The 27018-nt window shown below is 46.1% G+C and overlaps 1 protein-coding gene across 7 annotated transcripts in view; it reads right to left on the reverse strand.

Moving 5' to 3' along the window:
* Positions 1-27018, reverse strand: part of IL34 (interleukin 34) — a 77753-nt gene that overhangs the window by 45044 nt on the left and 5691 nt on the right. The window contains exon 1 of one of the 7 annotated variants that reach the window (XM_066243774.1): positions 25583-25839. The exons of 4 other annotated variants lie outside the window; for them this stretch is intronic. The gene's annotated coding sequence lies outside the window, so the exon portion shown is untranslated. 2 more of the 7 variants (XM_066243777.1, XM_066243775.1) reach the window with 2 other exon arrangements.

A 27018-nucleotide genomic window follows, 5' to 3' on the forward strand; every position in this document is an offset into this window, starting at 1 on the left:
GTCGCTGGCTCTAGCACGGGGTTACTTGGTCTGCTGAAGGCCCGCGGTCAAGGCACATGTGAGAAAGCAATCAATGAACAACTAAGAAGTTGCAACGCGCAACGAGAAACTGATGATTGATGCTTCTCATCTCTCTCTGTTCCTGTCTGTCTGTCCCTGTCTCTCTCTGCCTCTGTAAAAAAAAAAAAAAAAAAAAAAAAATGTGAATGTAAAATAGAAAAAATAAAGGACCTGTCCTATTATTTTGAAGGGGAGATAATCTTTGAATCTGTATTTCAACATTCAGAAGCCATAAAAGAAATGACTAACAATTTGCATCAAAATAAAAACTTGGCCATACAAAACAAACAAGCCATCAACAAAATAAAAATTAAATACCAAACAGATGCAACTTATATCGATGGCAAAAGCCTAATCTCCCCAGTAGGTAAACAGCTCCCCAAAACAAAAGATAAAGGCAACAATCTCAAAACAAGCAAAGAATATGAGTAAGACAGTCGAGAGAGAGAGAAAAATAGTCCTTTTAAACATATTACAAGATTAAAACTTTTGAGAACAAATTTAAATTAAGACTCAGTTGAGTCACTGTTTTCTCAGCTATCAGATTGGTAAAAATCCAGTAACAAGACAAAGTTAACGCATTGGCGCAGATGTGGGAAATCAATAACTTCTCATCCAAAACTGGCAGAGGGATAAATGGTACTAACATTAGGAAAGGCAAGTTGCCAATATCTCTTGAAATTACACATGCAGGGATTTAGCAATCTCATTTCTGGGAATTTATCATACATAGATAATATGCACCTGCAAAACGCCACAGGTACAGTGTCGGTGGCAGTGGCCTGGAAACAACCAATGTGCTCAGCCCACAATAAAAATATCATGATATATGGCCAGAGAAACAAGCTAGGCAAAGAACAGGGTGTATTCAATTTTGTAAAATGTGTTTAGCAGAAACAGCAAAGCATTATATATATATAATATATATAAGGTCTACTGGAAAGTTTCTGTTTTTGGAATAAAACAAAATACAAATTTTTCTTACCGTCAATAAACTTTATTAAATAATATAATTGCCATTATTATTAATGATTTCTTGCCAGCGTGAGGGCAATTTGTATATCCTATTTTTGAAAAATGTTTTATCTTTTGATGCGAAAAATTGAACCAGTGCTTGTTTGATATCTTCTTCATTTTTGAATTTTTTGCCCTTCAAAAAATTTTGTAAGGACAAAAACAAGTGATAGTCGGAGGGTGCTAAGTCCAGGGAATATGGTGGATGCGACAGACATGCTTCTGTAGCGTTTCTTCCTTGTTGAAATTCGTAACAATTACAGAGGCGTAAATGAACTTTATCAGTAGCCATGGGTACACTATTGCTTCACACATAAGACTAACGTGAATCAACTTTGTTTTAGTTAATTTGCTACATCAGTATGTATACATTAAGTGATAAAAATAGAGAGGCGGCCCTGGCCAGTTGGCTCAGCGGTAGAGCATTGGCCTGGCATGCAGGGGACCCGGGTTCGATTCCCGGCCAGGGCACATAGGAGAAGCGCCCATTTGCTTCTCCACCCCCCCTCCTTCCTCTCTGTCTCTCTCTTCCCCTCCCGCAGCCAAGGCTCCATTGGAGCAAAGATGGTCCGGCCGCTGGGGATGGCTCCTTGGCCTCTGCCCCAGAGTGGCTCTGGTCGTGGCAGAGCGACCCCCGGAGGGGCAGAGCATCGCCCCCTGGTGGGCAGAGCGTCACCCCTGGTGGGCATGCCGGGTGGATCCCGGTTGGGCGCATGCGGGAGTCTGTCTGACTGTCTCTCCCCATTTCCAGCTTCAGAAAAATCCAAAAAAAAAAAAAAAAAAAAAGAGAGAGGCACACATGCACCAAATAAATGTGCTTACGTGTCGAAACTTGTGATAGAAACGGACAGAACTTTCCGGTAAACCTTATATATATAATATATTATATATATTATATTATATTATATTATATTATATTATATTATATTATATTATATTATATATATATTTTTTGCTTGTATATGCATAAAGAGACCCTGGATTAGGATAATTCACACTAAAGTGTGAAAGATTGACAGCTCTGAACCTCCCAGAAATGAGGTATCCTTAAAAAAAAAGATGCAGCCTGACCAGGCGGTGGCGTAGTGGATAGCGCGTCGGACTGGGATGCGGAAGGACCCAGGTTCGAGACCCTGGGGTTGCCAGCTTGAGTGCGGGTTCATCTGGCTTAAGCAAAAAGCTCACTAGCATTGACCCAGGTCACTGGCTCGAGCAGGGGGTTACTCATACTCAGTCTGCTGAAGGCCCACGGTCATGGCACATATGAGAAAGCAATCAATGAGCAACTACGGTGTTGCAACAAAAAACTGATGATTGATGCTTCTCATCTCTCTCCGTTCCTGTCTGTCTGTCCCTATCTATCCCTCTATCTGACTCTCTCTCTGTCCCTGTAAAAATAATAATAATAATAAAAATAAAAAGAAATAAAAAAAAAAAGATGCATGCTAACCCAAATAAACCTGTAATGTGATGGACTTTTTGTCAGGGTGATAAAGTGAATTGGAAAATGCATGTACTGCAAGCTGAGAGATTCAGGGGGTCAAGAGGGCAGCCATGTCTCAGGAGATTCTGAAGTTTTCCTAAGGATCTGCTTTAATTGGATTAGATCCAACAAAAAACAGTTGCCTGGGGCAGGAGGGTAGTGGGTGGTTATAAACTTTCAGGCCCTGGCAGGTTGGCCTAGTGGTAAAGCACAGCCCAGTGTGTGGAAGTTCTGGGTTCGATTCCTGGCCAGGGCACACAGGAGAAGTCCCATCTGCTTCTCCACCCCTCCCCCTCTCCTTTCTCTCTGTTTCTTCCCCTCACAGCCAAAGTTCCGTGGTCTCTGCCTCAGGCGCTAGAATGGCTCCAGTTGCAATGGAACAACACCCCAGATGGGCAGAGCATTGCCCCCTGGTGGGCATGCCAGGTGAATCCCAGTCGGGCGCATGTGGGAGTCTGTCTCTCTGTCTCCCCACTTCTTACTTCAGAAAAATACAAAAAAAAAAAAGAAAAACTTACACTCTGGTCCTTTTTTACAGGATGTTTAAACCATATGAATGTATTATCTAATCTAAACATTAAACAGTGAACCAGGAGAGCTGAAGTTCACAAGCTCCTGAGCTTTGATGCAGACCCACAAGATCTACCTCAGCTCTTGTTCCAAGAGCCTGTGATTTATAAGCAGGTAACATTAAACATTTACAGGGAGTTTTATTACCCTTGTAATAACAGCTCATTGACTGCCAAAAACATGTGCTGCGGAGGATACTGTGAGATAGAAAGACCTTGGGCAACTCACTTAAGCTCCCTTTAAACATCAGCTTGCTCTTTGGCAGAGCAAAGATCAGGACAAAACATCACAGTATCGCTACAAACTACTGGCCTGTGTGCATTTCAAGAGGCCGCAAAGCAGCGCAGAACAAACTCTTCAGACAACAGCTGCTCCACAGCCAAGCCTCAGCTCAAATCCACGTCAGGCCTGAGCTTCAGGGCTTCTCAAAGGTCAGTGTCTGTTAACAATCACCCAGGGAGGCTGTTAAAGCACCTGCTCCCAGGCTCCGCTCTTAGCCATAGGATTCAGTCTACGATTCTGTACGTATGGGGCCCGTTAACCTGAATTTCTAACCAGCTTCTTCAGTTGTTATGCTAGTATGCTGGATTAAGGACCACATTTCAGTGAGTCTGGTTCAGAGCAGGGTCCTCACACTGTGATGTGCATACAAATGGCCTGGGAATCTGGTTAAAATGAGAATGTCTCTGACTCTGCATTTCCAGCAAGCTGCCAGATACTGCAGATGCTACTGGTTTGCAAAGCACACTGAGGAGCAAGGTTCTGCAATATCCAGTTCCATTCATTTTCCAGAAGAGGCATCTGTGCCTGGGAGAAAGTAAATGGGCTGCCCAAGGCCCCCCAGATGGTAAGGGCACAGATCAGGTGAGGCCCTTCAGGGTGGCTGCCATTCCTCAGGAGTGCCTCCCCTTCTGTCCCCAGACCAAGACCACAGACCTTCCTGAGCCAATCAATGACGCCAACCCTTTGGAAAATGGTGTGGAAATGGACTAAATCAAACACAATTCTCCACTCTTCTGAGAAATAAGCCACATATTAGGGAGCTTAGTTCAAACCACCAGTCTGCTCTTTAAAAAAAATTGCACTTTTGGCAAAATTATTTCTTGAGCTGAATCAGCTTCCCCTCCAGTGACTCACACCTTGGACAGGCCCTGCTGTGTGAGAACCTGGGGAAGACACCGGGCACATTTCTCAACTCTGTGTGGTCTGATTGTAAGCAGAGGAGTTGAGGAGAAGCAGAAATGGGGGTGGGGAAGCTGATCCTTCAGAAAGCCGAGGAATCTGCTGATTATTGGCTCCTGAATGCCCTTAAAAAACAGAATTGCACTGTATTCATTTTCCCAACTCACTTTATCTTCCTGACAAAAAGTCCATCAAATTAAAAACTATAATTGGTCCTAGCCAGGTGGCTTAGTGGACTGAGCGCACCAAGGTCAAGACTTTGATCCCACAATCAGGGCACATATAAGAAGCAACCAAGCCTGACCAGGCGATGGCGCAGTGAATAGAGTGTCAGACTGGGATGCGGAGGACCCAGGTTCAAGACCCCCAAGGTCACCAGCTTGAGCATGGGCTCATCTGGTTTGAGCAAGGCTCACCCGCTTGAGCCCAAGATTGCTGGCTCGAGCAAGGAGTCACTCGGTCTGCTGTAGCCCCGGTCAAGGCACATATAAATGGGAAATCAATCAATGAACAACTAAGGAACCACAACAAAGAATTGATGTTTCTCATCTCTCTCCCTTCCTTTCTGTCTGTCCCTCTCTCTGACTCTCTCTGTCTCTACCAGAAAAAAAAAAAAAAAGAAGTAACCAAGTGCACAACTAAATGGAACAATTCAGTAGAACAGTGACTTGAAACTTCTCTCTATCAAATCAATGGAAAAAAACTTTTTAAATTTTATTTGTATTAACAAGCATCTTCTTTTCAAGATACATTGTCTCTGAGCTGCTCATCTTTCATACTTCAGTGTGAATTATTCTACTTGAGAGAAGGGGGTGGTCACTGGAATAACTAAGGTAGAGGTGGGGGGCCTCACCTGAGATGAAGCTAGATCTGGGAGCTCAGCAGTGGGGCCACCACGGGGACGTTGGTGTCTTCGAGCTGTGAGTGGTTAGTGGGCCTGGCTCTACCACCCATTTGCTGTATGATTGAGTAAATCACACTGGCACTGGAAGGAAAGAACTCTCTCATCCCAGAACCCCAAGTTCTAAAGCACAGAATGCATGGCCCGTCTGGGAGTGGCTTCCCCAGAAGGAGAGCCAAGATGGTTTGTTATCACCTAAAAGAAAAGCTCTCTCGGGACTGAGGGAGTGGGGAGGTCTTAGAGGCTCCAAAGCATTTTTAAATAACACCACAGAGTCTTTGCACCCTGAGGCCAGGCTGGGCTTTCACCCCTGGGGTGGGGTGGGGGGGAGTGTAACCTCTCAAGTATCCCTGGCAAGGTGGCTTGAAGAAGGACATGGGGTGTGCTGATCACGCCAGCCCCACCGACTCCATAGCAGCTAGGAAATGGGTACAATAGTGGATAAGAGACACCAACCCTTCTTCTAGTTCTGAGAACCCCTCAAATGTGTTTTTAAACAAGAGACTCCCCAAATCCCGAAAGACAGAGATGAAGGAAGGAAGAACACAATTCCATTCTTCATTTCCAGGAGAATCTTGGCATCTGCAACTTAAAATAAATCCTAAAACTGCTGCCTCTGACTCCCAGGTCACACCCTAGGTGGCACTTCTGCCCGGTACTGGCCACTCTGACATTACCTTAACCATTCTCTTGTGTGCTATCTCCCAACAAGAATGGCTTCCAGGGTGCAGAGCCTTGTTCTGGCCTCATCACTGTCTCCAAGCCTGGGGCTGGCTTGGCTCACAGGAAACTATTAACATCTGGGGAACAAAATCTGAGTGAAGGAGTTGGACATTTGGGCCAGATGCTTAAGTGCCAACAGAGAATGAGAAATAGGTCAGCTAAACACCCCCTAGCCAGAGAAGTTGGAGGAAAACTGAGCACAAGGCCAGGACGGGGAAGAAGAGAACCCACCAGGAGTTTCCTTGGCTACTTGATTCCTTTCTCAGCTCCTACACTCAGTGTGGAGCCAGAGGTAGCATCAATCCCGGGGAGATCTGTCACTTTCTGGAATGGTACAAACAGCTCAGAACAACCAGGGGCCTCTGGGCTCCGATTCTAGCTCTAGCTCTGAGCCCCCACCCCACTGGTACCTGGGCACAGTGATCATGCGGCCCTGGAGGCAGCCCCACTCAAACGCACGCCACTGCAAACTTCATTGCTGCATTTCCCCCTCTGGCCACCTCCGTAACAGTCTCCACCGCAGCCACACTGGCTCCCAGCACGCTCTCAGCACCTGTGAGATGCCCACACATCACCTAGCATTTCCCACGTGCCGTACACTGTGCCAGACGCTTGCCGCTCACTCGCCCGCTCATCCACGCAATGACACCGATTATCCGCACCCCACATCTCGTGGTCTCATCTCTGCTTTATGGAGATTTAACCACTGGCAGAGGGTCAAAAGGCCAATAAGGGGAGCATCAGGGTTCGAACGCTGGACACTTTCGTCTCATCTCCTTAAATGGCTTGTCACCATGGGCTGATGGAATACAGCAGTCCTAGGAGAAAGGTTCATTACCTTCATTTCCTAGAAGGGGCTCCCTTGTGGGGCACGCAGACTGGCCGCAGTTTGGCCCATGGCCCGGCACCACCAGTTCTGTTTAGCTGAGACGGAGACTGAGATTCCTGGAGGTGCAAGGGCTGCTCACCGAGCCCACGGTCTCACCTGCATTCATTGTTCTTGTTGGGAGGCTCACCTGGGCCGGCTCACGGCTCACAGCTCACGTGGGGCTTCACCTGGGCAAGCCCAGGCTGCGGTGTCTGACTGCCCATGCTCTCCCCACCCTTACCCTTTGCCCTTCCCTCCCTCTACCCCGATGACTGGGCCCAAAGTCCTCTCTCAGTGAGGGACAAAACTCATAATGCTCCGCAGGAAACTGAAAACCCAGTCCTAACCTAATCACATGCAGTATCAGAAATGAAGGGTTGGCCTTTATTTGAAAACAAATCATTGTAAATTTCCCACTGTTAGCAAACAAATTAGAAAAACCTGTGGCCACCCGAGTAGATGCAGAAGACTTGGTCCCCCTTGATAAAATTTGATAAAATATCCACTCCTGACTGAAACCCTCAGCAAATTCTAAATAGAAAGGAATTTCTTCAAACCTGGAAAAGGGCATCTAGGAGAAATTTATGGCTAAGTGGTGACCAACTGAATGTTTTCCCCATAAAACTGGGAAGAAGATGAACTAATAAATGAGATCAGCAAGTTGCAGGACACAAGGTCCATGTACAAGATTTCACTGTATTTCTGCTTGCTAGCACCAAAACCTGGAAACAATGTGTGTCCATCAGCAGACAGTGGATTAAAAAAATTATGGTAGGTCCATACAACAGAATACTTCATGATGGAAAGAATGAACAACTGATACACAGAACAACAGGAATAAAACTCAAAATAATTATGCAGAAACTAGACCTCCCAAAAGAAAGAGTACATACCATGTAATTTCATTTATGTAAAACTCTAGAAAATCCAAACTAATCTGTAGAAAGAGAAAGCAGACCAGTGCTTGTGTGGGGAGGGCAGTGAGGTGGGAGGAATTTCAAAAGGCACCAGGAAACTTTTAGTAGTGATTAATATAGTCATTATCTAAGTTATGGTTTATATATTCAAAAATTAGCAAATTGTGCACTTTTGTATAGTTTATTTACTGCATGTCAATCTTACCTCAATAAGTTCTTCTTTTAAAACTGTATAAATATTGCCTGACCTGTGGTGATGCAGTGGATAAGAGCATTGACCTGAAACACTGAGGTTGCCGGTTCAAAACCCTGCGCTTGCCGAGTCAAGGCACATGTGGCAGTTGATGCTTCCTGCTCTTTCCCTCCTTCTCTCTCTCTCTTTCTCTCTCTCTCTCTCTTGTGCACAAGTGCGCTTTCTCTCTCTCTCTCTCTCTCTCTCTAAAATGAATAAAGTCTTTAAAAAACCTGCATATATATCAAGATACCTAGAACAGGCAAATTCTAGAGACAAATTCTAGAGACAGAAAGAATAGAGGTTGCCAGGGACTGAGGAGAGGGAAGAAAGGGGGTTGTTTAATGGGTACAGAGCTTCTGTTTGAGATAAAGAAAAAATTCTGAAAAACAGATAGTGAATATGCTTAAAGTCACTGAATTGCACAAAGTGTTTTAAAATGGTCATTTTTATGCTGTGTATTTTATCACAATTTTTAAAAAAGGAAAAATATTTATAAATTAAAAATATTGTATGTAAGTAGACATTTGCATTTGAGGGGAAAGAGAAAGGTTTTCTGCTTTTTTCAGCCTCCTAAGGGGTGTGGGTCCTCAAAGAGGTTAGAACAGTCTTTCTCCCATAGGACATATGGCCCTCCCCTCCTGATCTTTGGCTCCAGGGATCCAAGCTCACCAGAGGGTCAGGCCCCAGCCCTGCCATCCCACCCCCCAGGCTAACTAGTTTCAGTCCCTTTGCACCTACTGTTTTCTGAGCAGAACGCCTTTCCCCCTTTACCTACCCACCTAATCTCCCTCTCCCTACCTCCCCTTCCCCATCCCCCCTGCCCCAAACCCCTCAGACCAGGGGTCGGGAACCTTTTTGGCTGAGAGAGTCATGAACGCCACATATTTTAAAATGTAATTCCGTGAGAGCCATACAATGACCCGAATGACCCGTGTCATGAACGTGAGCGGTAGGAAATGAATGGATTGTAATACATGAGAATGTTTTATATTTTTAATGTTATTTTTTTTATTAAAGATTTGTGTGCGAGCCAGATGCAGCCATCAAAAGAGCCACATCTGGCTCGTGAGCCACAGGTTCCCGACCCCTGCCTCAGACTCTTTCACAAGCTGCCCTGAACCCACAGAAGGCTGTCAGTCCCCTGTTTGCTCCAGCAGCCCCGTCTCCAAGGGGGCTGTCCCTCTGTGCCCCACAGATCCCTGGTGCCCCTCTTCCTTTGACCTGATGGCAGTGTGCTGAGCATCTAATCTACTCTCTGTCTCAGCTCAGCCTGGGAGCTCCTTAAAATCTCAGACTTCTAACTCCCTCTGTCTCCCCTCTTACACAGTTGATCCACTGCCAGGACTAAGGCTGAACCAGTCCCTTTTTTACCAATGCAGGAATGTCCCTAGTGGAGAACAATAGGGACAATGGAATTCTCGGTGAACAGAGCAGCTTTGTGTCTAATTTTTTGGCTCACAGAGACTGGTCTGTGGGGACACGGGCAGGCCCACGCAGGGTGCTGGGAAACCTGGCTTTGGCTTCTCCTTACTAACGTGGGACCTAGAGGGCAAATCAGCTTCTCTCCCTAGGCCTCACTTCACCCATCGGAAAAATGGTGCAGAGGGAGAAGTGGTGGAGAGGAAATGAGGGTGTCTGAAGAGGGCCCCACTGCAGGGAGCATCTTGGGCACACTAGGTCTATTTCCCTGCAGAGGTCTGGCGTCACACTTGTTGAATTTGGGTTCAAGCCCTGCTTGGCCAAGGGTGCTGGTGGGGACGCAGGCCCCAGCGCAGCAGCTCTCTGTCCTGGCTCACCACCAGACTTTGTCTCTTACACCTTCAAAAGCCATGGGACCTGTGCTTCACTGCTATAATGAAACAATCATTCGTTAGTAGGTTCCCATTTCTCTCCCCTGCTGGGCCCTAAGCCCCACTGAATTCCTCACTCACTGCCTATCATGAAGAAAATGCAAATGCAAATGTTCTGTTAGTTAATGAATGTAGGGAGGCCGAGGTGGAGGGCTGGGGCGAATTTTCTGCTGACAGGCATCAGTATTGCAGCCAGGGAGGCAAGCGACGCAGCGCTGTCCCCGAGCCATAGATAGGTCTGGAGCCGGGGGCAGGAATCCGCAGCCCCTGGCCAGACCACAGGGTTCCGCCCGCCGCCCTCCCGTGCCTCCTGTATAAGAACATGACTCTTCTTAAACAAGTTATAACGTCTCCATATCAGAGTTAAATTCTGTTCTATGGGCATGTGTGACCCAAGCTTAGCACAGGAAGATGAAAAGCCAGGAGCCCCGCCCGGAGCAGCTGATCGGGAGGGGCTGGGAGGTGGAGGGGGGGGGCGGGGAGACCTGCACCGCCGCCCTCCTAACAGATGAGGATAACAGCTCAATATTCCTCCTGAGGGGAATCCATCCTGAGCAAGGAGGTTGTTTCAGAATCTCCAGAAATATTTGTCACCAGAGTCAGTGGTCCACAGGCCGGCAGTTCGGCCGGGGGGGGGGGGGGGGGGGTAGGGAGCAGCGGGTTCTACCAGCCTCCAGCCTCCCTCCTCCCACCCGGCCTCGCAGCCATCCCACAGCGGGTCTTAAACCCAAATCCCGGATGAAGGAACTCCAGCTGGAATCCTCTTCCTCCCCTCCTGCCATGGTCCTACTTCTGGCCTTCCTGAGCTTTCTTCCAGAGACAGCTCACAGCTGGGCTTCCCAGCAGCCTCTCGGCCTTCCACCATTCCTGCGCACCCGGCACAAACAAGCATCTCTGCTCTATCTTTGATTTTTTTAATCTAATGGTAGTTGACCACTTATAGTGGGTTGAAGCGTGGCCCCCAAATTCCTGCCGGCCTGGAGCCTCAGTAGCCTTGTTTGGAAAAAGGATCTTTACAGATGTAATTAAATAGATGAGGTTATGCTGGGTTAACTGGGGCCCTAAACCCAATGACTGGTGTCCTTGTAAGAAGAGAGACACACACAGAAGTAGATGATGTGAGGACAGAGGCAGAATAGGAGTGAGACAACTACAAAGTAAGGAATTTCCAGGAGCCACCTGAACCTAGGAAACAGCAAGGAAGGGCCCTCACCCAGAGCCTTCAGAGGGAGCCCTTGATTTTAGACTTCTAGTCTCCAAAACAGAAAGAAAGAAAATGTCTGGGTTTGTTGTTGTTGTTAGGTGTTTTTTTGTTTTGGGGGGGGGGGGTTAAAAAAATTTTTTAATTGATGATTTTAGAGAAAGAGAAAGGGGAAGAGAGAGAGAGAGACGGGAACATCGACCTGTTGTTCCTGTATGTGCCCTGACCGGCAATCAAGCCAGCAACCTCTGTAGATCGGATTGGGAAGATGCTCTAACCAACTGAGCATCTGGCCAAGGCTGTTGGGGTTTTTTTTGTTTGTTTTGGTTTGATTTTTTACTTACTTTAGACTTTTATTTTAGAGGATGAACATTGTCTAGCCTTCTCTTTGCCCATATAATTGCATGGTGTAATTTAACATTACATTTTAGGACACACAGTGACTCAACTCCTATATACCTTATGATGTGGTCCCCACGGTAAGTCTAGTAACCATCTGTCACTGTACAAAGCTATTACAGTATTACTGACTGTGCTGTACAATATATCCCATGACATTTATTTTATAACTGGAAGTTTGTACCTCTCCATCCCCTTCACTTTTTCACTCTCCCCTCTGGCAACCATCAGTTTGTTCTCTCTTTCTGTTTTATCTGTTTGTTTGTTTTTTCAGATCCCACATATATGTGAAATCATACAGTATGTGTCTAATTGCACTTAGCATAATACCCTCTAGGTCCATTCATGTTGTCACAAATGACAAGATTTCATTCTTTTTTATGGCTCTATAATATTTCATTGTATATATATGTATGTATATATCACATCTTCTTTATTTGTCTATCAATGGAAACCTAGGTTGCTACCATATTTGGGCTATTGTAAATAATGCTACAGTGAATATAGATTTACCAATTAGTGTTTTTGTCCTCAAATTAGTGTTTTTGAGGACCCTCCATACTGTTTTTCCATAGCAGCTGCACCAGTTAATCCCACCAACAGTGAACAAGGGTCCCGTTTTCCCCACATCCTCGCCAGCACTTGTTTATTAGCATTTTTTTTTAGTTTATTATCTTTTTGATGATAACCATGCTGTCAGGTATGATGTGATATCTCATTGTAGTTTTGATTTGCATTTCTCTGATGATCAGTGATGTTCAGTCTTTTCAAGTTTCTGTTGGCCATCTGTATGTCCTGTGTGGAGAAGTGTCTATGCAGGTTCTCTGACCTTTTTTTTTTATATATATAAATCCACTCTACTCTTTTTTTTTAAGATTTTATTTATTGATTTTACAGAGAGAGGAGGGTGGGGAATGAGAAGTAGTTGCTTCACTCCAGCTGTTCATTGGCCGCTTGTTGTATGTGCCTTGACCAGGCAAGCCCAGGGTTTCGAACTGGCGACTTCAGTGTTCCAGATCAACAGTTTATCCACTGCGCCACCACAGGCCAGGCTCTCTGACCATTTTTTAAATTGGATTGTTTGGGGGTTTTTTATTTTGAGTTGCATGAGCTCTTAATATATTTTGATTATTATCACCCTGTTGGATATACTGTTTGCAAATTTCTTCTCTCATTCAATAGGTTGCCTTTCCTTTTGCTGATGGTTTTCTTCTCTGTGAAAATGTCTGTTGTTTTAAGTCACCCACAGCAGTCCAAGGAAGCTACCAAAATGCTGTCCACTTAGTTATGTATTCACTGGTTGATTCTTGTATGTGTCCTGACCAAGGATCAAACCCTCAAACTTGGTGTAGCCAGCTGATGCTCTGACCAACTGAGCTATCCGGCCAGGGCCTGCATCTTAACCAATTTTTTAAAAAAGATTTATTTATTGGTTTTACAGAGAGAGGAGGCCAGGAGTAAGAAGTATCAACTCATAGTTGTTTCACTTTAGCTGTTCATTATTTGCTCCTTGCTTGTATGTACCTTGACCAGGCAAGCCCAGGGTTTTGAACTGGCGACCTCAGTGTTCCAAGTTGATGCTCTATCCACTGTGCCACCACGGGCCAGGCATCTTAACTGTTTTTAAGTAATGTTAAGTGGGTTGCTTTCACACTGTAATGCAACCAATTCTCAGACTTCTTTTCATCTTGGAAAACAGAAACCATGGTTACCGTATACATATCCACAAGACAAAATTTCATCCTCCCTGCCCCTCTGGCAACCATCCTTCTACTTTCTGTCTGAATTCTCCAGCCAGGAATAGCTTTTATGTTCATTTCCTGGCCTGGAGACTCTAGGATCACATGAGTCGTGTAAATTTGATCCCAAATCCAAAAGAAGACAGGTATGCGGTTACAAATTTCTCAGAAAAGGACTTCCTTTTCCCAGACCAGGTCCAGGCCAGTGTAGAAAAGCTTTCTTCTCCGGCTGGTAGGTGAATTTATTTCCTGCCTAACTTTCCCTGGAGGTCCCAACAGTATGTGTGGGGTGGCGGGTAGGGGGGGGGGAGTCTCAGTTCTACTTCTGTGGTTCAAGTAGGTTCAAAACTCTGTCCCTTGTCCCTGTGGCTATTCAAACCCAAGTCCCTGGGTCATAGAGACCAGGGGCGGGGCCCCAGGCAGGCGAAACAGCTGGGCTCCGGCTCAGACAGTCTTCCCTTCCATCTCTTGCTCAGGGCTGTCCTTATTCCCAGGCAGCTCAGCTCTGCATAAAAAGTGTGCTGATGGTTTTCTATCCTAAGTTTCTAGATGTTTTATAGAATTAACCCCCCCCCCCCAACTACCAAATCAGTTCTACTTAAAAATTAAAAAATGGACTGTCCCTGGCCGGTTGGCTCAGCGGTAGAGCGTCGGCATGGTATGTGGGGGACCCGGGTTCGATTCCCAGCCAGGGCACATAGGAGAGGCGCCCATTTGCTTCTCCACCCCACCCCTTCCTCTCTGTTTCTCTCTTCCCCTCCCGCAGCCAAGGCTCCATTAGAGCAAAGATGGCCCGGGCGCTGGGGATGGCTCCTTGGCCTCTGCCCCAGGCGCTAGAGTGGCTCTGGTTGCAGCAGAGCGACGCCCCAGAGGGGCACAGCATCGCCCCCTGGTGGGCAGAGCGTCGCCCCTGGTGGGCGTGCTGGGTGGATCCCGGTCGGGCGCATGTGGGAGGCTGTCTGACTGTCTCTCCCCGTTTCCAGCTTCAGAAAAAAAAAAGAAAAAAAAAAAGAAAAAAAAATTAAAAAATGGACTGTCCCTTACATTTCTTTTTCTTTGTATTGGTTTTAGCCTTAATTTTTCATGGGCTCCTGCCTTTTGTCAATGGAAGTAGGGCTCAGGTGTTCCCTGGACACAGCCCCAGTGGACGTCCAGGAGACAGACGCTCAAGGGGAACTGGCAGAATGAGGGGAAACAGCCAGAGCTCCCAGTTAGGGCTGCGGGAAGGCTGCCAAGAGGGTGCTGCCTCTGTTTCAGGGATGTCTGGGCCCGTAAAACTTGTGTTGATAACATTGGCAGTGTACCATGAGACAGGCTGGGACTACCTCAGCTGGGATAATAGGACTAACAGGGCAATGATAAGGACGGTAATAATAATAGCTAACGTTAGTCACTTGAGTCATTCAATCCCTGCACCCATACACAAACATCAACAACAGTTAAAATTCTCATCCTTGTTTTAAAAATAAGGAAACTAAAACTCAGAAAGTTCAGCAACTTGCCCAAGGTTACAGCTAGCAAGTGGGAGATCAGGTATTAAATCTAAGTATGTCAGCCCTGGCTGGGTAATTCAGTTGTTTAGAGCATCGTCCCCAGTACACCAAGGTTGTGGGTTCTGTCCCTGGTAAGGGAACATAATAGAATCAACCAATGGCCTGACCATGTGGTAGCACAGAGGAGAGTATCAGCCTGGGACTTAGAAGACCCAGGTTCGAAACCCCGAGGTCTCCGGCTTGAGTGTGGACTCACCAGCTGGAGCACGGGGTCACTGGCTTGAGCATGGGATCATAGACATGACCCCACGGTTGCCGGCTTGAGCCCAAGGGTCGCTGGCTTGAAGCCCAAGGTTGCTGGCTTGAGCAAGGGGTCACTTGCTCTGCTGGAGTCCCTCCCAGTCAAGGCACATATGAGAAAGCAATCAATGAACAACTAAGTTGCCGCAACGAAGAATTGATGCTCCTCATCTTTCCCTTCCTGTCTGACCCTGTCTGTCCCTCTCTCTGTCTCTATCATACACATACACAAAATCAACCAACGAATACATAAATAAGTGGAACAGCAAATCAATGTTTCTCTCTTTCTCTCTCTTTCTCTCTTTCTATCCCTCCTCTCCCTCTCTCAAATCAATACATTGAAAAATTAAAAAAGTATGTCTGACCCCAAAGCCCTTGCTGATAACTCTTAAGTCTGAAGGCAAAAGGAAAAGACCACATGCTCCCACCCAGCAGTTCTGTGCAGTGATAAGAGTCCGACTCTAAGGCCAAGCTGGCCTGGCCCAGAGGAAAAGCCCACAGGACTCTGGAGCTGGAGGGGTGACCTGAGCACCCTGCAAATTCAGAGTCAGAAACCAGAGGCTACATGCTCAGACCTGGTTGGTCAGGGCAGGCCACGCTGGCCACAGCTCAGAGCCACTGGGCCTAGAGAGGAGCCATGTCTCTTCACCATGGCTGGGCTTGCCCTCCACATTTCCTAAGAGGCTGGAAAGTCTGTGTCCCTTGCCCTTCAGTCTCCCCTAGTACCTATATAAGCTCAGAAGGTTGTATGTCTTGAGCAGAGAAGTTGTGTTGGGGTGTCTTGGCAATCTACACTGAACAGGCAGGATAAGGCCAGACTAAAGAGGACCTTAAAAGCCAAGCGGTCTCTGATGTGGCAGGCAGCAGAGAGCCAGTACAGGTTCTTGAGCAAGAGAGTGACCTGATGAGCATATTCACTCAAGGAACACTGATGTGTAGATGAGTTGAAGACAGAAGCAATAGGTCAGGACCCCAACCATTCCTCCAAGTCTTGCCATGAAGGAAGGTGACCTCTAAGGGGTCTCTAATGCAGATTCATGTGCCTGGAAAGGACCAGGGGACATTTCTTCCAGGCAGTATGAGCCATGCCTAACTGCAAAAGAGTCCCAGACCCTTTAAAGAACTGTCCCTTCAGGGCCTGGGCCACCCGGGCACTTGCCACCATCCTGATCTATTCCAGAGAGGTACAGCTATATAAAGAATCACCTTCTACCAAATAAAATTGGTACCACTTAATAAATGCAGGGGCTGAAGAAGACATTGTTTACATCTGAACAGAGTGTAAACCATCATGTAAGTAAATCCTTTCTTCCATTAGGAATTGAAGAGGTGTATTTAATAAGAGACATGTATGTCTGATATATGCTCATTGATAAAATACTCCAATCTTTCTGGATTGGTCCTACCTGCCAATTTGTAACAGGACTGCAATACTGGCTGAACCCTGTAAGGGATTAACTCCACTTTAAGATGTGGGCCTGAGTCTGTCTCTGCCTCCCCTCCTCTCACAAAAAAAAATAAAAAAAAATAGGTGGGCCCCTAGAAAATAAGTCAGAAATGGCTCAAAAGAGGGTCAGCATCAGCATCAGGCACCCACCTGAGTGAGCCATGTGGAGCTGGGGAGAAGGACCCCAATTATATGTGCCTCTTCCTGGGTGCTGGGACCCTGCAGAGGCAGTGAAGTATTATGGGCACCAGCACAGGTTTGGCTTCAGACACCAGTTTTCTCATCTGTAAAATGGGAATGAAATTTATGAGTTTGATCCCTGGTCAGGCCACACACAGGAACAGATCGATGTTTCTCTCTCATTCTCTCCCTTCCCCTTCCTCTCTTTCTAAAATTAGTAAAAAAAAAAAATTTTTTTAATTCAGTTATTGGCCCTGGGCCTGGTCAGTGGTATCATACGACATGTATGACCGACAATAACAGCTCCACCGTCACTGCGATTGGACACAAATATTTTTAGCTTGGCTGCGGATGGACGGAAGGCAGCACACAGCATCCGCTGGCTCCAGTGTCTAGGCAGAGGTGGAAATGAGATGCCAGCGAGCCCAGTGCCGCATCTAGGAGAGTCGCCTGCAGCCTGGGAGGGAAACCCAGGTGGGGAAGCTGACTTGGCACAGATCTGCCACTCACTCGGTTTCCAGCCACTCACTGCCTTTCCCAGGCCGTTCATTACAGCCTGTCATGACCACGGTCCCCACTGTGCCCCGGCTACTCCCCTGGCACTGTTGGTCTCAGTGTAAATAAATCTCTTTTCTCCTGAGGTCAGTCAAACAAGGTTAGACTTGTCCCCAGAAGAATGTGGCTAAGAAACTAGAGAGAAAACAAAACCAAGAAATTAAAATGCAGCCACCTGCAAACAAGAGGACTTCTGATAAGAATCTGGGCCCAGAGTGGACTGGCAGCCTCCTCAAACTGCCTCCTCGTCTCCTCAACTCCACCCATTTGCTTGGCAAGAAGCCCTCCTTCCAGAACCTGTTTCCTGTAGCCTGGAACAGCATCAGACCTTCCTCTAGTTCTTGGCAGGACCAGCCTCTGTGCTTGAGCTCCTGAAAAATTTAATTGGTCCAGAGAGTCCTCCTTTGGCCCGCAGCTCTCCCACAGTAATAATACCTGCTGGACAGAGTCCTCAAAAAGGCCGACGATATAGCCAGTGATGCCAACCGCAATGAATGTAAGCTCCATGAGACCAAGACTTCCTCTTGTTTTCTGCCCCATCTTCTGTGCCTGGCCCATAATGAATGCTCATGTCATGGTGTTTGTTGAATGAAGTATAAATATGAATATAAGCTTGAGTATGTACATATAATCTCTAGAAGGACCCATGAGAATCTAGTATCAGTGATTGACTTTGGATAGATGAAAATAGAGTCCCTGCCTGACCTATGGTGATACAATGGATAGAGTGTTGATCTGGAATGCTGAGGTCACCGGTTTAAAACCCTGGGCTTGCTCAGTCAAGGAATATATGACTTGATGTTTCCTGCTCTCCCCCTTTCTCTCTCTCTCTCCTCTCTCTCAAATCAATAAATAAAATCTTTTTAAAAAATAAGGAAAGAAAATAGAGACCTAAGGAATGGCATATGGAGAGAAAGATAGTTTTCACTATAAAACAATCTTATCTGTTTTTTATTTTACAGAGAAAGAAGAGAGAGAGAGAGAAACATCAATCTGTTGTTCCAGTTATTCATGCATTCATTGGTCAACTCTTTCTCTTTTTTTCAATTTTAATTGGTTTTTAGAAAGAGAGAGAGAGAAAAATATCAACTTGTTCCACTTATTTATTGGCTGATTCTTATATGTGCCCTGACTGGGGATCAAACTCACAACCTTGGTGTATCAGGATGATACTCTAACCAGCTGAGCTGCCCAGCCAGGACCACCAATCTGTATCTTTTGTATTTTTTTTTTACCATGCATATATTTTAACTATTTAAAATTTAAAAACACAATACTATTTACATTAGCACTGAAAAAAATGAAATACTTTGGTGTAAATCTAACAAAATATGTAGAAGAGCTATCTGAGGAAAACTATAAACCTCTGATGAAAGAAATTTTTTTTTTTTTCTTTTTCTTTCTGAAGCTGGAAACGGGGAGGGACAGTCAGACAGACTCCCGCATGCACCCGACCGGGATCCACCCGGCACGCCCACCAGGGGCCACGCTCTGCCCACCAGGGGGCGATGCTCTGCCCCTCCGGGGCGTCGCTCTGCGGCGACCAGAGCCACTCTAGCGCCTGGGGCAGAGGCCAAGGAGCCATCCCCAGCGCCCGGGCCATCTTTGCTCCAATGGAGCCTCGCTGCGGGAGGGGAAGAGAGAGACAGAGAGGAAGGAGAGGGGGCGGGGGTGGAGAAGCAAATGGGCGCTTCTCCTATGTGCCCTGGCCGGGAATCGAACCCGGGTCCCCCGCACGCCAGGCCGACGCTCTACTGCTGAGCCAACCGGCCAGGGCCTGATGAAAGAAATTAAAGAAGACCTAAATAAATGGAGAGATGTTTCATGTTCATAGATAGGAAGATTCAATATTGTTAAGATGTTTGCTCTCCTTATCTTGAGCTATAGATTCAATGCCATCTCATTCAAAATCCCAGAAAGGTATTCCTTTCAATAAATTGATTCTAAAGTTTATATGGAGAGGCAAAAGACCTAAAATAGCCAACATGATGATGAAGAAGCATAAAGTTGGAGAACTGACACTATTTGACTTCAAGACTTACTATAAGTCTACAGTAATCAGATCAGGGAGGTATTGGCAAAAGAATAGACAAATAAATAAACAGAACAGAATAGATAGTCCAGAAAAAGACCCATATAAATACAGGTAACTGATTTTTGACAAAGAAGCAAAGGCAATTCAATATGAAAGTATAATCTTTTCAACAAATGGTGCTAGAACAAAGTAGACATTCACATACAAAAACAAAAGAACAGAAATCAGGACACAGATCTTACACCTTTTACAAAAATTAATTCAAAATGGATCTTAGACTTAAATGTGTAATGCAAATAATAAAACTTCTAGAATATAACAGGAGAGAATTTAGGTGGCCTTGGTTCTGGTGTGAGTTTCTAGGTATAACAAAAGCACAATCTATGTGGAAAAAAGAAGACACTGCTAGACCTTATTAAAATTCAAAATGGGCCCTGGCCGGCTGGCTCAGTGGATAGAGAGTCAGCTTGGCATGTGGATGTCCTGGGTTCAATTTACCAGTCAGAGCACACAGTAGAAGCGACCATCTGCTTCTCCCCACATCCCTCTTCTCTCCCTCTTCTCCTCCCTCAGCCAGTGGCTCCTGGGCACTGAGTATAGCTCAGTTACTCTGAGTGTCAGCCTCAGGAGCTAAAAATAGCTCAGCTGATTCAAGCATCGGCCCCAGACAGGGGTTGCAGGGTGGATCCCAGTTGAGGAGCATGCGGGAGTCTATCTCACTATCTCCCGTCCTCAAAGAAAGAAAGAAAGAAAGAAAGAAAGAAAGAAAGAAAGAAAGAAAGAAAGAAAGAAAGAAGGGAGGGAGGGAGGGAGGGAGGGAGGGAGGGAGGGAGGGAGGGAGGGAGGGAGGGAGGGAGGGAGGGAGGGAGGAAAGAAAGAAAGAAAGAAAGAAAGAAAGAAAGAAAGAAAGAAAGAAAGAAAGAAAGAAAGAAAGAAAGATCAAAATTGCCCTGCAGAAAGAAAGAAATCAAAATTGCCCTTCTCTCATTTGGTTGGATCATCCTCCCGAAGCACAGAGGTTGCCCATTCTATCCCTGGTCAGGGCACAAATGTGAACAGATCTGTATTTCTCTCTCTCTCTCCTCTCTCTCTCTCCCTTCCTCTCTCACTAAAATCAACAAATTAAAAATTTTAATTCAAAACGTCTGCTCTGCAAAAGACACAACTCAGAAAATGAAAAAAAATATTTACAAAAGACATATCTAATAAAGAAATTGGATCTAAAATATATTTTTAAAAACTCTTCCAACTCAACCAACCATAAGAAAACAAACAACCCAGTTAAAAATATGAACAAGCCCTGGCTGGATAGCTCAGTTGGTTAGAGTGTTGTCCCAATACATAAAGGTTGCAGGTTTGATTCCCGGTCAGGGCACATACTAAAACAGATTAATGTTTCTGTCTCTCTCTCTCCCTTCCTCTCTCTCTAAAATCAATCAATAATTTTTTTTTAATTTAAAAAATAGATAATACGCACAGACATCTAACCAAAAGGATAAATGAATGAGAATAAGCACAGGATGTGCAGCATCCTATGTCATTATGGAATTGCACATTAGGACAATGAGCACTGCACACTTATTACTTTTTGGCTAAAATCCAAAAGAACTAACAACACTTAATGCTAATAAGAATGCAGGATCTCAATGATTGCTGATGGGAATGCAGATTAGTACAATCACTTTGGAAGATAATTTGGCAGCTTCTTACAAACTTAACATACTATTACCATATAATCCAGCAATCATGCTCTTTGGTATTTAGCCAACTGAGTAAACATAAACATGTACATACATGTTTATAGCAGCTTTATTCATAATCACCAAAATCTAGAAGCCACCAAGATATTTCTCAATAAATGAATGGATAAAAAAACTATAGTCCAGGCCCTGGCGGGTGGCACAGTAGATGGAGCATCATCCCAGAGCGCCAAGGTCACTGGTTAGTTTCTGGGGTTGCAGCTCAACCTCGAGGGTGCCGGCTCAACCCCAAGCTCACCAGTTCGAGCCCCGATCAGGGCATATATGAGAAGCAATCAATAGCACAAGTAAGTGAAACAAGCTGATGCTTCTCTCTCTTGCTCGCTCTCTCTCTTTCCCTCCCCCCTTCTTCTCTCCCTCAAGAAACAAAACAAAACAATAGTCCATTTATACAATGAGACATTATTCAGCACTGAAAAGTAATGAGCTATCAAGCCACAAAAGACATGAAGGAACTGTAAATGCGTGTTTCTAAGTGAAAGAAACCAATCTGGAAAGGCTATATACTCTATGATTCCAACTGTATGGCATTTTAGAAAAGGCGAAACTACACAGATGGTATAAAGATCACTGGTTGCCAGGGGTTCTGGGCAGGGAGGGTGAATAAGTGGAGCACACAGGGCAGTGAAACTCTTCTGTACAACTGGATATCACTTTATGGAAGTCACAATTGTCACAGTGCCATTATATATTTGTCAACATCCATAGAATACACAGCACCAAGAGTAAACCCTAATATATACTATGAATTTTAGTTAATAATAATAATATATGTCAATATCAATTCATCAATTATGACAAATGTAACACACTAATAATGCATGTTAATAATAAGGGATATTATATGTTTAGAGTAGGATGGCTACACAGAACTTGTATTTTCTGCTCAATTTTTCTGTAAATCTAAACTGTCCTTTAAAAAATAAGCCTATTAGGCCTGACCTGTGGTGGCGCAGTGGATAAAGCGTCGACCTGGAAATGCTGAGGTCGCCGGTTCGAAACCCTGGGCTTGCCTGGTCAAGGCACATATGGGAGTTGATGCTTCCAGCTCCTCCCCCCTTCTCTCTCTCTGTCTCTCTCTCTCCTCTCTAAAATGAATAAATAAATAAAAAATTAAAAATAAGCCTATTAGTTATTTTTTTCTTATTAAGTATTTTTTAAAAGAAAGCTTACAAAGTATAAAATAAAAATTATTCAGCCAATGTCATGTGCTTTCCAAACAGACAGCCCAGGGTTTAAGGCCCCAATCTTGAACCAACAACCTCAGCTTCCTCCTGTGAGTTAAGAGTGACGCCTTCTAGGTTGGGTTAAAAGTTCCAGAACTCTGAATTATACTGCCTACATGATTTCTATAGATGGGGGAAGAGTGGCCTTCTCTTGGCTGGGTGGGGAACCCAGGAGGTACCTTCTGCAGAAATGACACCCAAAAGTTTCCCCACTGCAGGAAGGCACTGGAAAGAATGCACCTGGCCCCAGCCCAGCCTCTGCCAGGCCACCTGGTCTGCTGGCCTACATGCATAGCAGCTTCACTGAGGCCTGCAACAGCCCCTCCAAGGAGGCAAGCAGGACGGCGACGTATCCTATGACCCAGTTCAATGAAGATGGGAAGGGACCTACAGAGCAAGGGACGCCACCACCCTGCCCTGGTGTGCCTTTTTTACTATGGGACCCTCAGGAGCCTCTAAGTTACCTTCTTCATCCATAAAAATGGCACTACCAAGGTCCACGCCCATGGTGGCAGGGGGAGCACCAGGCAGCAGTGGGAGACAAAGCTGAAGTGTATGTTACTCCACCAGGCAGTGAGTGGCCCCTATATTACTGCTGGGAAACCAGCAATGCAGAGCCTCAAGGGCAGCAGCAGGGAGAAGAGAAAACCCAGGCTTCTGAACACGTGATTAACCTCCCAAGCCTCAGTCTCTTTGTCTGTTATCTGGGAATAAACACAGTTCTTCGCCTCCTGGGCTCTGTATGGATTCAGTGAGATAGTAGCTGCCCAGGGTTGCACACCCTGCCTGGCACAGAGGTGTGCCTTCATATGGTGTAAATGCCACCCCAGCTGTGTAATTCTGGACAAACTGTGGTCCCCGCCAGGGCTTCCTCTCTAATCCTGCTCAGATCTGAGGCCAGAGGAGGCCACCGTATTGCTACCATTAGGGATAGTGTTGGTTGCCCTGTGGGTGCTTAACTGGAAACTTGGACAAATTGAATCACATGGACAAGGTCTTGGTACCCAGTGAGCTGGGTTGGAAAAAACACGGTTGCAAAAAAAACAGAATGAACTCAACAGCTTTTGGGAAGGACTTTGAGGTCAGGAAGAGAGTTGTTAAAGAGGATCCCATGAAGGGACATGGGCGTTGTTGAGTTAACATAGCCAGTTTTCTGCACAATGTTATCATTGAACCCTGGAGACCCAAACAGGCAGGGCCTGGCTCGCAGACACGCCAGCCAGAGGGAGACGGCAGCGCTGACTCACCGGCAGGGGAGCGGGCCACAACTGAACCGGTACCTGTGGGAGTGTCAGGAGTTGGCCAGGGCCACGGCAGCAGGGAGTGCCAGCTTGGGGAAGTGGATTTTGGAGATTTCCACCCCACATAGAGGGCTAGAGCTAAACTTTCTGGGTTCAAATTCTAGCTCTACTACATACTGGCTAGCCATAGGCAGGTGACTTAACCCCTGGGTTTGGGTTCCCAGCTGTAAAATGGGGAAATAGTAGTAACTACCACACAGGGTTGTAACGTGGATTTCAGACCAAGCCTGTTCAGCATTTAACACAGTGCTTGCCCAGGGTAAAAGGCAGCAACTATTATTACTGTTACTTAGGGCAGTACCGGTAGCAAGACCTCCCACCTGCCTGCCCCCTCCCTCTGACTTGAGTCCCACCTTATATAATATATAACTTTGTTATCTAAAACGTTGTCTGGACTGGATTATCAGGGAGGTGCAGAGCCTAGGAGACCCTCTGGCCCACCCCCTCATGCAGGATCTCCTCTGCAGCTTGCCCAGCCTCTCCTTACATGCCTCCACTAACAGGGAGCTCATCACTCCATGAAGCAGCTTGTACCACATTCAGATAGCTCTGATCACAAGTTCTCTAAGCAGAGCCAAAATTTCCTCCCTGCAAACTGTCCCTTAATGGAAGGGATTTTTCTGCCAGGGACTTTCCAAGGTCTGGAATCCACCCACCCTACAAACGCCTTTGAACAGGGCTCCAGTTACTCCTCCAGGAAGGTTCCCTTGAACCCCACCCTGAGCATCTCATGCATTATGGCTCCATTGCTCCCCATGGGACACACACAGCCTCCAGCCGCTGGGTCCACGGAGCAGAACACCTTGGATATCTCCTAGGCCTTGCACATCTTCTGTGTCACTCAACCTTTATAAAACCCCTGTGAGACATGCACTATGTCTTTGCCCAATTTTAAAAATTGTGGTGAAATATACATAACATAAAATCTTAACCATTTCTAAGTGTATAGTGACTGTATTAAGTATATTCAAGTTGTTGTGCAACCACCACTGACATCCTTCTCCAGAACTCTTTTTGTCTTGCAAAACTGAAACTCTATACCCACTAAATAATGATTCCCCCATTCCTCCCTCCCTCCAGTCACTGGCAACCTCCATTCTACTTTCTTCTTTTTCTTTTTTTAAGTTTATGTATTGATTTTTTAAAATTTTTTTATTTTAGGCAGAGAGGAAGAGAGAGAGAGAAACATTGACCTGTTCCTGTATGTGTCCTGATGGGGCATCCAACCTGCAACCTTTGTATATCAAGATAACACTGTAACTGACCACGCTATCCAGCCAGGGCTCCATTCTACTTTCTGTTTCTATAAATTTGATAACTCTAAGGACTTCATATAAGTAGAGTCATAGAGTATTTGTCCTTCTATGTCTGGCTCATTTTACTTAGCATAACGCCCTCAAGGTTCATCTGTGTTGTAGCATGTGTCCTTTTTAAGGCTGACTAATATTTCATTGTATGTATCCACCACATTTTGTTTATCCATTCATCTGTCAATGGATATCTGAGTGGCTTCTATTTTTTGGCTATTGCAAATAATGCTGCTATGAACATGGGTGTACTAATACCTCAAGATCCCACTTTTAATTCTTTTGGGTACATACTCAGAAGTGGGACTGCTAAATCATTAGGTAGTTCTAGTTCTTAATTTTTTGAGAAACTGCCAAACTGTCTTCCACAGTGTCTGTACCACTTTACAATCCCGCCAACAATGCACGAGGGTCCAATTTCTCCACATCCCAGCCAACACTGGTTATTTTCTGTTTTGCCTCTGTTTTCATATAGTAGCCATCTTAATGAATGTTAGACAATATAGGGAGAGCCGATATTTATCGTCCTTTCCCTGAGGAAAGTGGAACCGGAGAGGCCTGTGACTTGCCCAGGGTCCCACAGGCAGCATGCAGCAGACCAGGGATTCAAGCTCAGGGCTGTCCTGTGTTCCCAACAGCCCTCATCCCGGCACATCCCTGTTGTCTGACGGCTCAGTGACCAACCTGGTGCTCCAGCATCCTCTGAGCTCTGTCAGGGAGGAAACGATGACCCCTGAAGGAGACCTCTTCCTTGCCCGGAGTGCAAGAATAACCCCAGTCCCTGGATCTCTGGGACCCAGGCGACCCTTAAACGACGGTTTCAGCAAAGGCCTTACCCTGCACGGCCAGCAGAGTTGTTGGCCTGGAGGCCTCCCTGGGCTGGGCCTCCCTCTCTGGCAGCCGGGCTGGAGCGAAGAGTGGGGTCTGGGACGGCAGTGGGACGCGGGCTTGCTCCGCAGCCGCGAGATAGGCCGGTGGCGCCTTGGTTGGATTCTCTTGCGCGAGAGCAGAGGCGGCGCGGGCGGGAGCGGGGAGCCCGCCAGGGGCGGCGCGCGGATTCCCGAATCCTGTGGGGCCGGACGCCTGGAGCGCCTGGAGCGCGGGGCAGGGCCGTCGGAAGGGGCCAGGCCCTGCACGCTAAGTGACCCCATCAAGGAGCAGCGGGTGCAGCGCCGGGGCATCCCCCGCGCTGCAGCGTCCCGCCTGCCTGACCGTGGGCAAGCTAAGTCTTCCCTGAGCCACCGTTTCTTCATCTGTTAAGTGGGAGAGACTCAGTCAAACTTTGCAGGGAGCTGTAGACATTAAATGAGCACCAGACACACAGTGCCAGGCTGATGAGTGGCTGCCAACTGTGATGGCCACCACTGCCTCCTCCCACTCCCATGACGATCCTCCACCTGTCCCCCAACCTGTCCCACACCTGTCCCACACTGCTCTGCCCCTCGCCATTGGAGGGCTGGCAGAGCTTTGAGATTAAGGGTCCAGCCTCCTAGATGATTCCAGGAAGTATGAATGTATTAGTTCTGGTCTGCTTCTCAGAAAAACAAACACAGTAACAATAATTTCTTCAGGTAAACAAAGCCAGGGTCACAGAGCTGTTTGCCCCTGCATTATGTATAACAGCGATCATTTGCTAGCACCCTGAATTTCATTTGTAGGGACTACTTGACTACCATCTTACCATGCAAGGGGATAGATAGTATGTGGCCATGATAAAAGTGGATATCTACATTTATTGGCATTTCCATGACATACATTTGAGTGGAGTTAAAAACCAGGTAATAAGAAAATTATGTTTAGTCCTGGCTGGGCAGCTCAGTTGGTTAGAGCTCTTCCCAATATGCCAAGTTTACAGGTTAGATCCCCAGTCAATGAGTCCATGTGCTGTCCCCACACCCCCCAAAAAAGCCAAAGTCATGTATAGTTGAGTCATAGAGCTGTGTGTGTGTGTGTGTGTGTGTGTGTGTGTACAAATACAGATCTTCGTTGCTATGGTTTCCTGGTCAGTAGCAGTAGTGTCACCTAATATTTAACAAAGTCGCCAGGTGATTTCTGTGGTTACAGTCTGAAAAGCGATGAAGTATGGCTTTGTCTAGAGCAGGGGTCAGAAACCTTTTTGGCTGAGAGAGCCATGAACGCCACATATTTTAAAATGTAACTCCATGAGAGCCATACAACGACCCGTGTATGTTATGAATTATCCAATAAAAATTTGGTGTTGTCCCGAAGAACAGCTGTGATTGGCTCCAGCCACCCGCAACCATGAACATGA

This window comes from Saccopteryx bilineata, chromosome 9 (assembly GCF_036850765.1).
Source record: "Saccopteryx bilineata isolate mSacBil1 chromosome 9, mSacBil1_pri_phased_curated, whole genome shotgun sequence".
Classification (NCBI taxonomy): domain Eukaryota; kingdom Metazoa; phylum Chordata; class Mammalia; order Chiroptera; family Emballonuridae; genus Saccopteryx; species Saccopteryx bilineata.